The 10776-nt window shown below is 44.9% G+C and overlaps 1 protein-coding gene across 2 annotated transcripts in view; it reads right to left on the reverse strand.

Moving 5' to 3' along the window:
- The window catches only part of nexmifb (neurite extension and migration factor b), a 62212-nt gene extending 55657 nt beyond the window's left edge, over positions 1–6555 (reverse strand). For both annotated transcript variants that reach the window (XM_075481195.1, XM_075481196.1), the window contains exon 1: positions 6435–6555. The gene's annotated coding sequence lies outside the window, so the exon portion shown is untranslated. The remainder of the gene's footprint in view (positions 1–6434) is intronic.
- Positions 6556–10776: the final 4221 nt, after the last annotated feature.

Raw genomic sequence — 10776 nt, forward strand, 5'->3', positions numbered from 1 at the left:
TCTATTTGCGCATGACGGAGCTTCAGCACATCACAGAATGTTGTTGTCAAGGGTGAGCTGAGAAATAATGTCAAGCCCACATCCTGGCCCTTCAAAACTCCTCATGCTACAATTAGCTACTTGTTTATGACAGCAGTGACTGGGTCACTGTCATAATGTAAAAAATACAGTACTGTGTGTGTGTATGTGGGAACGTGTGTGTTGAGTGCACTGTGAGAAATAACAGGAGTCACAAAGCTGAGGAAATCTCAGAACTAGCAGAAATTCTTACTGAGGCAGACTGGAGCTGAAGAACACTGGCTGAAAAAGGTAGTACACACACAGCTGTACATCCTAGAAGTCAAGCAGCCACACTACACACTTCATGCACTTCATACACTCTCCTGCGTTGCATCTGAAATGAGAAGTCCTAATTATTATTTCCATTGTGCCCCACTCCTGTGACAAGGACCACTAACTGTGAATGATTATAATTATTATCTGTAGTAGAATAGCAGTCATGCTGTTGTATCATCAGCAACATCATCCAACAGATCCGGGTCAGATCCAACTTGAAATTCATGTATGCAATCTAAGACACATTCTCTTGTGTTAGGATATTTAAAAACATTCGACTCCTGCTTCGATGTGTTGTCGATGGATTATGTTTTGCCTCCAGCACACTATGGCAAATAAAAAGTAAAGCGATTTTCGTCAGCTGATTGTAACACCGTTGCAGCTGCAGAACAAGGCTTTTGTCATTCTGCTGTCAACATCAGCTATAACTTCTGATAAAACAGCTATTTGATTCAATTATCAGTAATGTTTGAAAAGGGCACAAATGGTGCCACAAACTCCACAAACAGCAGCGGGATTAAATAGAAATGAATTACGACAGATCTCAGACCAAACGCCAGCAGTGATGTAAATTTTACAAACTCAACTGTGAAAAGATTTACTGCAAAATATAGCCTGTCTCGTATTTGTACATAAATTCACAACATTGTTTAGAGTAGAAAACAAGCCTGTCTTGAATGGCTGGTAATTATGTACAGCAACAAATAAAGCGTGGTTTCTCTCTGAGGCACTGGTGGCTTGTTAAGTGGTGAACAGACAAAACAGCATTTAGAAAATGAAAGGTGCAGGGAAACATCCAGGGCACAGCGAGCTTCCCTCCCATTAGAAATAACACTGTCTCTCTTGTTTTTTCCAACTGGCTGTACTGGGAGGACGCACCCTGAACCCCCCCACTACCTACAGTAACTATGTATCTCCTTTTTTATTGTCCTGCCGTCGTCTGCCCGACACTTCCTCTAATCTTCCCCCATCGTCCATCCTTCCTGCTCTGTTCTTTCCACCCTCACGATGCATCATTCAATGTTTTGCTCCCATTCTCCTCGTCAACCGCTTTCATTCCATCCCCACTTTTTCCAACCCTCAAATCAAAAATAAGGCTGATGAAGGTGGCGTTTTATTCCAGTGCCGAGAACCCTGACAGTGCATGTGCTCAATGTAACATGAATATGAAGCTGCTGGTCCAACATGATGAAAAAATCTGTTCAAATTAGACCAGGGGCATTACAGACAAGGGGAATCTATTAGTGGTATTATATAACAAAAAACAGGGCTGTTATTGTCACTATGTGTGCTATTACAAAGGGAACAATACATAGAAGCACACTGTGTGAAACCAATTAAAATCCAGCCCTGTCATATAGCTTCCTCCCTTTTTGGGTCATGTTGCGAATCTGCCACTTTCACACCACTCACATCAGTGCACCTGTGTCCGCTGCATTAAATCTCCACCTCTTTGAGCTCCTTCTCAAATTTCCCAGCATTGCGCCTCACTATCTGTTTCAAGAATCCCACGAGCTGAAATTCAAGGGGGCCCGAGAGAGTGCGAGCAAGACTAGGGAAATTTCACATTATCTATCCATCTGCAATATAAGGGTAGGGCTGGGCGATTTTGAGAAAAACAATAATCTCGATTAGTGTTTGCTGTATCTCGATATACGATATATATCTCGATATCTATGCAGGAAAAAATAATATAAAAAAAAAAAAATCGCACCAATTTCAGCAAAGTTTTTTTTTATTGAAGTGCAAACAGGTAGGCAGCCAAGTGCCTAGAGGTAGGTACTAGTAACAAAGTGCTTGTGCACCATTTTTAACATTATCAAACCAAGGAAGAAATATATTGCCTTATTGTAATTATAAACATAAAATCTGAGGGTAGACAGTTATATAGTGGAGCGCAGTGTTTCCCACAGATGTGAAGGCAATGTGTGGTGGATTGAAGCAGCAAACATTCAGTGTAAGAGTGTTAAAAAACTACTTTATTTGATTCACAGCTGCTAGTGTTTTGACCTCGACAACCCAACTACATTTTTTTTTTTTTTTACGGCAAACTTGCGACTAGTTAACTTTATAAAGAAGGCGTAATCGCGTGTTTGCTATGGGACGGGACGGGACAACATTGTATTCAAAATATAAAATATTTTTATAGGACTTTTTAATGTGTGATTTTATAAAGGTGCACATGATACCAACCTTTCGTGAATTTCGCCAGCCGTCTTTCGGTTGAGCCAGAGCTATAGAGCTAATCTAACGCGACGCTGAGCTAGCAAGCTTCCAGGGAAGTACGGAGGGGAGGGGCTGTGTGTGTGTGTGAAGGCTATGCGAGAGAGACGGAGGCAGAGCAGGGAAAGGAAATGCATGCAGCTTAACGAATACGAGTATTTTTTTAAATAGCGTTAAAAAAAATAATAATAATAACGAAACGCCATATGTGGCAGCCGGTGTTGAATCTGTGGCGCACCGCCACGAATTAGTATATGTGTGGGAAACACTGGGAGCGGACAGCTCCACAGCACAGAAGGAAAATCAGAGTGGCGAAATCTTGTTCATTTAGGTTCTACAGCATTAACTCGAGAAATTCGATATGTCAAAATCTTTCTCGATTTCATAAAACATCTCGAGAAATCGTAAAACTCGATTAATCGCCCAGTCCTATATAAGGGTCTGATGTGGAAGCAGGAAATGAGCTATGGATGTCATGCCTGCCTGCTCATGGTCCCAGTGGCCACCACCACCAGCCTATTGAGATCAAGTTGGCAATGTGGGAAAGTGGTTTAATAGACCCCAGTTTGATTGGACTTTTATTTGTTGGAATCTGGCTGGAATCTGGCTGGAATCTGGCTGGAATCTTGATGCATTACTTTAATTATCCTGGTAGAACTTGTCCATGGACACAGTGCAGGACAGAAGCTGGATTTGGCATTCAAATTGCATCAAAGCGCTTTCTGCTTTTTTACCTTTTTGAAACCTCCAATCCTCAAAATGCTCCTGTTCGTTCTGCCTTCCATGGGAACTCTCTGGTAGAACTTGGAGGTCATGTGACAGTTTAAACCCTCTTAACCAGCCAGCTGACATGAATGAATCCAGGGAAAAGAGGAGAGGAGGCCATTTTCTTCATATTTTTGAAAGGAACTGGGGCCCACCCAGATCCTATAAGTGAGCACGTCCGTGTTTGCTCAGCCCTCAGAGTGCAGAGAAGCCTGCATCAGTTTAGCTGCTGCAATGGAAGTGAAGGAGGGAGGGGGGCAGCCTCAGCTGACATCTACACTTAGCCCAATCAACAGCTCTGTCAATGCCAAAGAGCAGCCAATCAACAGCAAACTCCTTAATGTCTTTCTGATTGCATTGTTTTTTATTCATTACATCACTTCTGTAACAGTAACAGTTCCTTGGCGCTGCACGCCTCATACTGACACATATTTTCTAAGAGAGGGCACTCTAAAAAGTAGATTAGCACAGTTTGCCTGTCAGCTACAGATGTGATTTTTCTTTTTGCCTCTCTCAGCCACTGTGTGTGCATGTATGTGTCTCAGGGAGAGATCAGTAGAATGTGTATGTTTAGGTGCGTGCACATGCAGGCACAAATGTGTGCATCTTCCTGGAAGAGATCCCGTCTGGGGGGCAGAGCAGGCAGCAAAAAGCTCAGCAGTACTTCAGTCCCTCAGGACACGCTGCAGTTCCCTCCTCACGGCTATGAAAAGCAATCAGAGCCCAGCCTTCTCCCCTGGACTTACCTCTGCCTTTAATTACAGAACTCAGCAGCCGCAGCAGAAGTAGCAGCAGCACAGAGAGAGACTGCCTCTGCCAGGCCACAGCCAACATGTCACAGCCCTAACACAGGGCTGGGGTCGACACAGCAGGCCTCTGCATACAGTGGCCTGACATATACAGTGAGCTGAAACAATTCAGTGTGTCCTGATGGGCTCAGCATGCTTCTGTGTAGACTGAGACAGAGCCAAGGTGCTTGTAATGATACAGCACTCCAGACGTAAAACAGCACAGCTCCACACAGCCAGAGAAAGTCCTTTTTGTGCCCTTAATGAAATGTCACCTGGTAAAAGTCAGAAACTTGTAACACACAACTGATACGAGATCACATGTTTGTGATACTGCAGGGCATCTTTAAGGGGGATCAGAACACACAGTTCGTAAAATATTAATCAGATTCCACGTCCTATGATTAATGGGCCTACTTGTAAATGAAAGAACGACAGATGAGGATCAGCTCACAAAGTATAATTGAGACTCTCTCCAATGTGAGAGACGTGGAGGTCTGACACGTATGCCCGAGGCTGAAGTAGAGGAGAAGCCACAGCACACACATGGGCAGGGGAAGATAAGAGTCTGTGTACACAAGCCGCTGGTTTTATTGCTGCAACATAATACTCCAACAGCATTTTAAACACATTTCTGGAAAACCTGCGAGCGCCGTCCTTTCTACAGGGGAACAGAGTCGTGGTAATATAATATGTCATTGGGCTCAATTTCTCACACAATTTAAACTGAACGAAAAATGGCACTTCAGTGAAAGCAATGAGGCTGACCAGGAGGAGACGTGAATGACAAATGCTGTACATACAAAGCTCCACGGCACGCTTGGTGACACATCACACAAGCGAGACACATACGTTCTGATATCATAGTTTCCGCATCTATCTTCAAACAAGGCTGGCCGGCCAGAGCAAGGAGGCTCTCTCCCCTCCCTGTGTCACATAGCCTCAGGCCCAATGGCACACTGTGCCGTCACACATGATAATGACACCCACATCAACGTGTCAACGCAATTTGTCCCTCTTATAGACTTTCTTTGACTCAATCAATGCATGGCCTTCTATCTGGTTTCCACTGCTGTCTTCACATTAGAGAAGGAGAGGGCAGACAACAGCTCGCTGTAACTATCCCTGAACCCTTGCAGTTTGACATTATAATGTGTTCTTAAAGCAAGTAGTTCAGAGGGCACCTAGAGAATGCTGGAAAGTCAAAAGCACACTGTCAAATTGGCTACAAAGGCTACATCAAACCAAATTATTGCAGGTCTCATCAGTGCTTGTGGCCATAAATTCCCAAAGTTCTTATCTAAAAAAAAAAAAATTCCATCTTACCAGTAAGAAAAGGGGGCAAGGGGAAAGTCTGCCAGGACTATTTTTTATCTTGTTCAAATGTAATCCAATTAAAAGCCTGTTTAATTCAAAGTTACACCTCCAAAGAACCACGCAGACAGGCTGTTAAGGGCTGCAGCAGCTCATTATTTTTCAGAATGCGGCTGGCCGTGTGGCTGACTGGGACATCCAGTAAACATCTGTCATGAAGCGCTCTTAAAGGGGAGCACAGACACAGCAAGCTACTGATCTAGTGACCCCACAGTGCAGGCATTCACACATGCACCTGTGTGCGCTCTGCTGTGGTGATGTTAAGGCCAATTCTTAGAATTTGTGCTTATAAACCGTTTATGAATCATTTATTCACCACATCATGGTGGAGGGGCCTAGCTGTAAGATGATGTGTTATCCCATTAGGTTTCAATAGCCCATTCATGAATCATTCATTAGTTTGGACCATGGATTATTCCCCTTTAATCATTCCTTATGCATATTGGGTCAGAGCTGCTCGGGATGCATAACGTTGATTCAAAATGACGTCCACAGGCCACTGTTTGTCTCCAAAAAAATGCAAACAGAGCAAGATAGCTGCCTTGAATTTGCACAGCCACACGTGGTATCTGTATTTGCGTTGCATTTCTGAGCCTAAAGCGAATCGGTCAGAGCTTGTGCTTGAAGTAAGTGTGGGTATTTTTCGCAGGGAATAGGTAATCAGTGGAGCAGAGACGGATGAATCTAGGCTACGAGAGCTGTCCCAAGGAGGTAGGGCTGCTACTACACCGCATGCATGGTGTGTTCTCCCTTTGAATAAAAATGTCCGATCAGACCAAATCGTGGCAAAGCAGGAATAAAAATCCGTGTGTGTGTGTGTGTGTGTGTGTGTGTGTGTGTGTGTGTGTAAATGAAGCTGTCATGTGCATACCTAACAGAGCTCGCTCCCTATTCAGACACACACTCAGGCACGCTGAATAGCAGCATAATAACGATTTCACTGCCTACCTCCAGAGCGTATGCGCCCAAACAGCGTTTTTCCCCCGTCGCAATGGGATCCTTCTCAGCTGCCCTGGACAGTAGTATCAGAGATGCGTCTTTCCCCCGAAATGCAAACACTTCCCCTGCATGTCCCCCCACCCTCCCCGCCGCCACCACCACCAGCAGCAGCAGCAGCAGCCCGGGCCTCCAGTAATAGCAGGTGGACGCGCCTCTCAATGATGGAGACAGAGCGACTCTCCTCTCCCCCGCCGCTCCATTTTCAATTACAGAAGAATTCGTATTCCAGGAAACGCGCTATAGAGCAGCCAGCATGTCCTAATATCGCCGCCTTTCTCGGGACAAGCAGCGGCCGTCGCCTCGCAAACTCCTGATTCGCGGCGCTCTCTCGCCTCTTATCTACCTTTCACGAGATGCTTGATGTTGCCATTGTCACGGCGTATTTTTTTTCCTCCTTTTTTTTCTTCTTTTTTTTTTTTTTTTTTTTGCAGCTGGACCTCTCCCCCTCCTTGCGACGCGCAGTCTCGTAGGCGCGCACTGTGACTGCTCCCCCTCGGATTCTTCTCGGCGCGACCTATGAGCGCGCACAGCCAGCCGACGCAGGGCCACGCACTGCTTTGACGGACGCGCTGAGCAAATCAGGTAGCCCACTCCAAATAGGACTGTATCATAACAGGGCAACTGCAATGACATGAATAATAAATGGGCTTCTCGTGTTCGCCTGAGCTGGATGACAAGCCCACTCACAACGCGTACCGGACTGTAGGCGATACTTGGATAGACTTGAGGGTCTTTTTCTCTCTCTGTATGATCTGGATCTGCAAACTAGGAGAGGAATCAATAAGTAATAAGTGAATAATGCGTTGCATGCAAATGTAGTGTTTTCTATTAAAGATAATGATAAAAGTGTGTCTTCATGGAAGAGTATAGGCTACAGTGAGGAAGACAAACTCCACAGTGGTGTATACAGGTTCCTGTGCTATGAAACATGACAGTTGATGGAGGAGGTCACATGATAACCTGTATGGTGTCGTGGTTAATCACATAGTTTCAGCTTCTTCAATTGTGACAAAATCGTGACTATATTCCATTGTTGATTAATCCTCTGATTATCCAATTGATTAAATGCATAATGATCAATAAAACGCCAGACAATGGTGAAAAATGCCAACACTGACTTCTGAGAGGTCAAGATGATGCATCCAGGTTCCACCTTTCATTACATATTGGCATATGAGAAGTTTAAACTTGCAAAAGAAAATTATTGATTCTCTTTACTAATCTTTTCTAAACTGAAAGTGAAACAATTACTCAGTTAATTGATCAGTTGATTGCCTGTCACTAGCAGCTTGGATAATCCTTACATGATTAACCATGTTGAGTTCCTCAAGGCTCTGGATGTTGTGGGGCTGTCTTGGTTGACACGCCTCTGCAGCATCGCGTGGACATCGGGGGCAGTGCCTCTGGACTGGCAGATCGGGGTGGTGGTCCCCCTCTTTAAAAAGGGGGACCGGAGGGTGTGTTCCAACTATAGGGGGATCACACTCCTCAGCCTCCCTGGTAAGGTCTTTTCAGGGGTCTTTTCTGGAGAGGAGGATCCGCCGGATAGTCGAATCTCGGATTCAGGAGGTGCAGTGTGGTTTTCGTCCTGGTCGTGGAACAGTGGACCAGCTCTATACCCTCCGCAGGATCCTGGAGGGAGCATGGGAGTTCGCCCAACCGGTCTACATGTGTTTTGTGGACTTGGAGAAGGCGTTCGACCGTGTCCCCCGGGGACTCTTGTGGGGGGTGCTCCGGGAGTATGGAGTGCTGGACTCCTTGATAGGGGCTGTTCGGTCCCTGTATGACCGGTGTCAGAGTTTGGTCCGCATTGCCGGCAGTAAGTCGGACATGTTTCCTGTGAGGGTTGGACTCCGTCAGGGCTGCCCTTTGTCACCGATTCTGTTCATAATTTTTATGGACAGAATTTCTAGGCGCAGCCAGGGCGTTGAGGGGGTCCGGTTTGGCGACCTCAGAATCGGGTCTCTGCTTTTTGCGGACGATTTGGTTCTGTTGGCGTCGTCGGGCCGTGACCTTCAGCTCTCACTGGACCGGTTCGCAGCCGAGTGTGAAGCGGCTGGGATGACCATCAGCACCTCCAAATCTGAGACCATGGTCTTCGGCCGGAAAAGGGTGGAATGCTCTCTTCGGGTCGGGAATGAGATCCTTCCCCAAGTGGAGGAGTTCAAGTATCTCGGGGTCTTGTTCACGAGTGAGGAACGAATGGAACAGGAGATTGACAGACGGATCGGTGCGGCGTCTGCAGTGATGCGGGCTCTGCACCGGCCCGTCGTGGTGAAGAAGGAGCTGAGCCAGAAGGCGAAGCTCTCGATTTACCGGTCAATCTATGTTCCTATCCTCACCTATGGTCACGAGCTGTGGGTAGTGACCGAAAGAACGAGATCGCGAATACAAGCGGCCGAAATGAGTTTCCTCCGCAGGGTGTCTGGGCTCTCCCTTAGAGATAGGGTGAGAAGCTCGGTCATCCGGGAGGGGCTCGGAGTAGAACCGCTGCTCCTCCGCATCGAGAGGAGTCAGATGAGGTGGCTCGGGCATCTGGTTAGGATGCCTCCTGGACGCCTCCCCGGTGAGGTGTTCCGGGCCCGTCCCACTGGGAGGAGGCCCCGGGGAAGACCCAGGACACGTTGGCCTGGGAACGACTCGGGGTCCCCCCAGAAGAGCTGGAGGAAGTGGCCGGGGACAGGGACGTCTGGGTCTCTTTGCTCAAGCTGCTGCCCCCGCGACCCGATCCCCGGACCAGCGGAAGATAATGGATGGATGGATGGATGGATTAACCATGTACAAATGCCGAACATTTTCATAGAATTACTTACTGTTTTAGGAGGCCTATCTTTGGCTGTTAGTCTGAATTATACATGCGAGGAGGATAACTGGGTCTCAGTGAGAGGACATTTTTATTTTCCAATATTTATCAAACTTATACGAGGCCAGGTAATTAATAATTCACTTGTTTATTTTTTTTTCCATCACATTTACCTAAAGTTGAGTCAAGGCAGTAAAAAACGGACAGATACTAACCAGGATTCACTCAAATTTTGTCTTAAACTGTTGCTATTTAAAGCAGAATTGTTCCTCTTGTTGACACAGTTCTGAGCATGTCTCTTTGGCACAAATCAGTGTGACACTTGTGTTTCTGGTATAAAAAAACGCAAGTGTTTCTATGGAGGGCATCAGAGCAAATTAAATGAAAAACTCATTTTATACCGGAGTCTATGTGGCTGTCGGTATTTTCCTGTCATTTGGAGGCTTCAAGGACATAATGTTTAAGTTTGTCGGCTCTAAGAGTTACACTCTGAGAGATGATGCTAATTTTCCTATGTGTTGATGAAAATGATTATGTTTGCAGAGTTCAATCTGTTGGCATTGTGGTTGTTAAACAACATTTAAAATTGTACTTGATACATTTTATTCATATACTGTATATATCTATATATTGCCCTGCGGTAATGATCAATGAAATAAAGCCACTAAACATTTTTTTCAGACCATGCAGTTAATTTCCTGTGGTGTGAATATATGATTAAGCTGTAATGGCCTTTAATAAAACAGACACAAAAAGCGTTGCGCTGCAAAGACATGCACATTACAACTAATGTAATATGTAACATGCAATTTGATATTAAACTTGTTCTTCTGCATGTGTTTACTCATAACCATGTCTTTATTTACTGCATCTATCTTTGACCCTCGTTATTACTCTGCGTACACAAACACACACCCCTCCTTTTCCAAATTACCTTGGAAATTGAAGAGTAACATTTATTTTATTAGAGAAGTTTTCACTTTAAGTGCTGAGTACAAGCTGTAAGCTAATGATCACCATAGTGACTCCATAGTAACAGAAATCAAATCCACATTTCTTAAAATACCTTTTCAACCTCCGTCATTCTTACAGATGTTTTTAAGCAAGAGTCAAATTAGCTTTCAACTTTTCTTTAACACTGCAAGTTGATAAGAGTTTTTTTTCCCAAGACTTTACCATAAACACAAGAACTGGGCGCTGTAGTATTGTGAATTTAATACAAAATTCTATCTTCAGCTATGCAAATTTACACAGAAGTTGTGTCTTCCGAACTCATAAATGTATATGTTTGACTTGGAATTAAAAGTTTGATTTCTTTCAGTGGCAGACATGAAGATTAGTGAAAATAGCAGCCATTCAGCACCTATACAATAATGAGAAAACTAGCTGTAGGTGATCAAGGTTCAGAAGTTTGATCGTTGTTGTTTCTCCTTTATTTGAATGCGTCATCACCATCTCAATTAGAGTTAAGACACCTTCACTGACCTT

Source organism: Odontesthes bonariensis, chromosome 13 (genome assembly GCF_027942865.1).
Source record: "Odontesthes bonariensis isolate fOdoBon6 chromosome 13, fOdoBon6.hap1, whole genome shotgun sequence".
NCBI lineage: Eukaryota > Metazoa > Chordata > Actinopteri > Atheriniformes > Atherinopsidae > Odontesthes > Odontesthes bonariensis.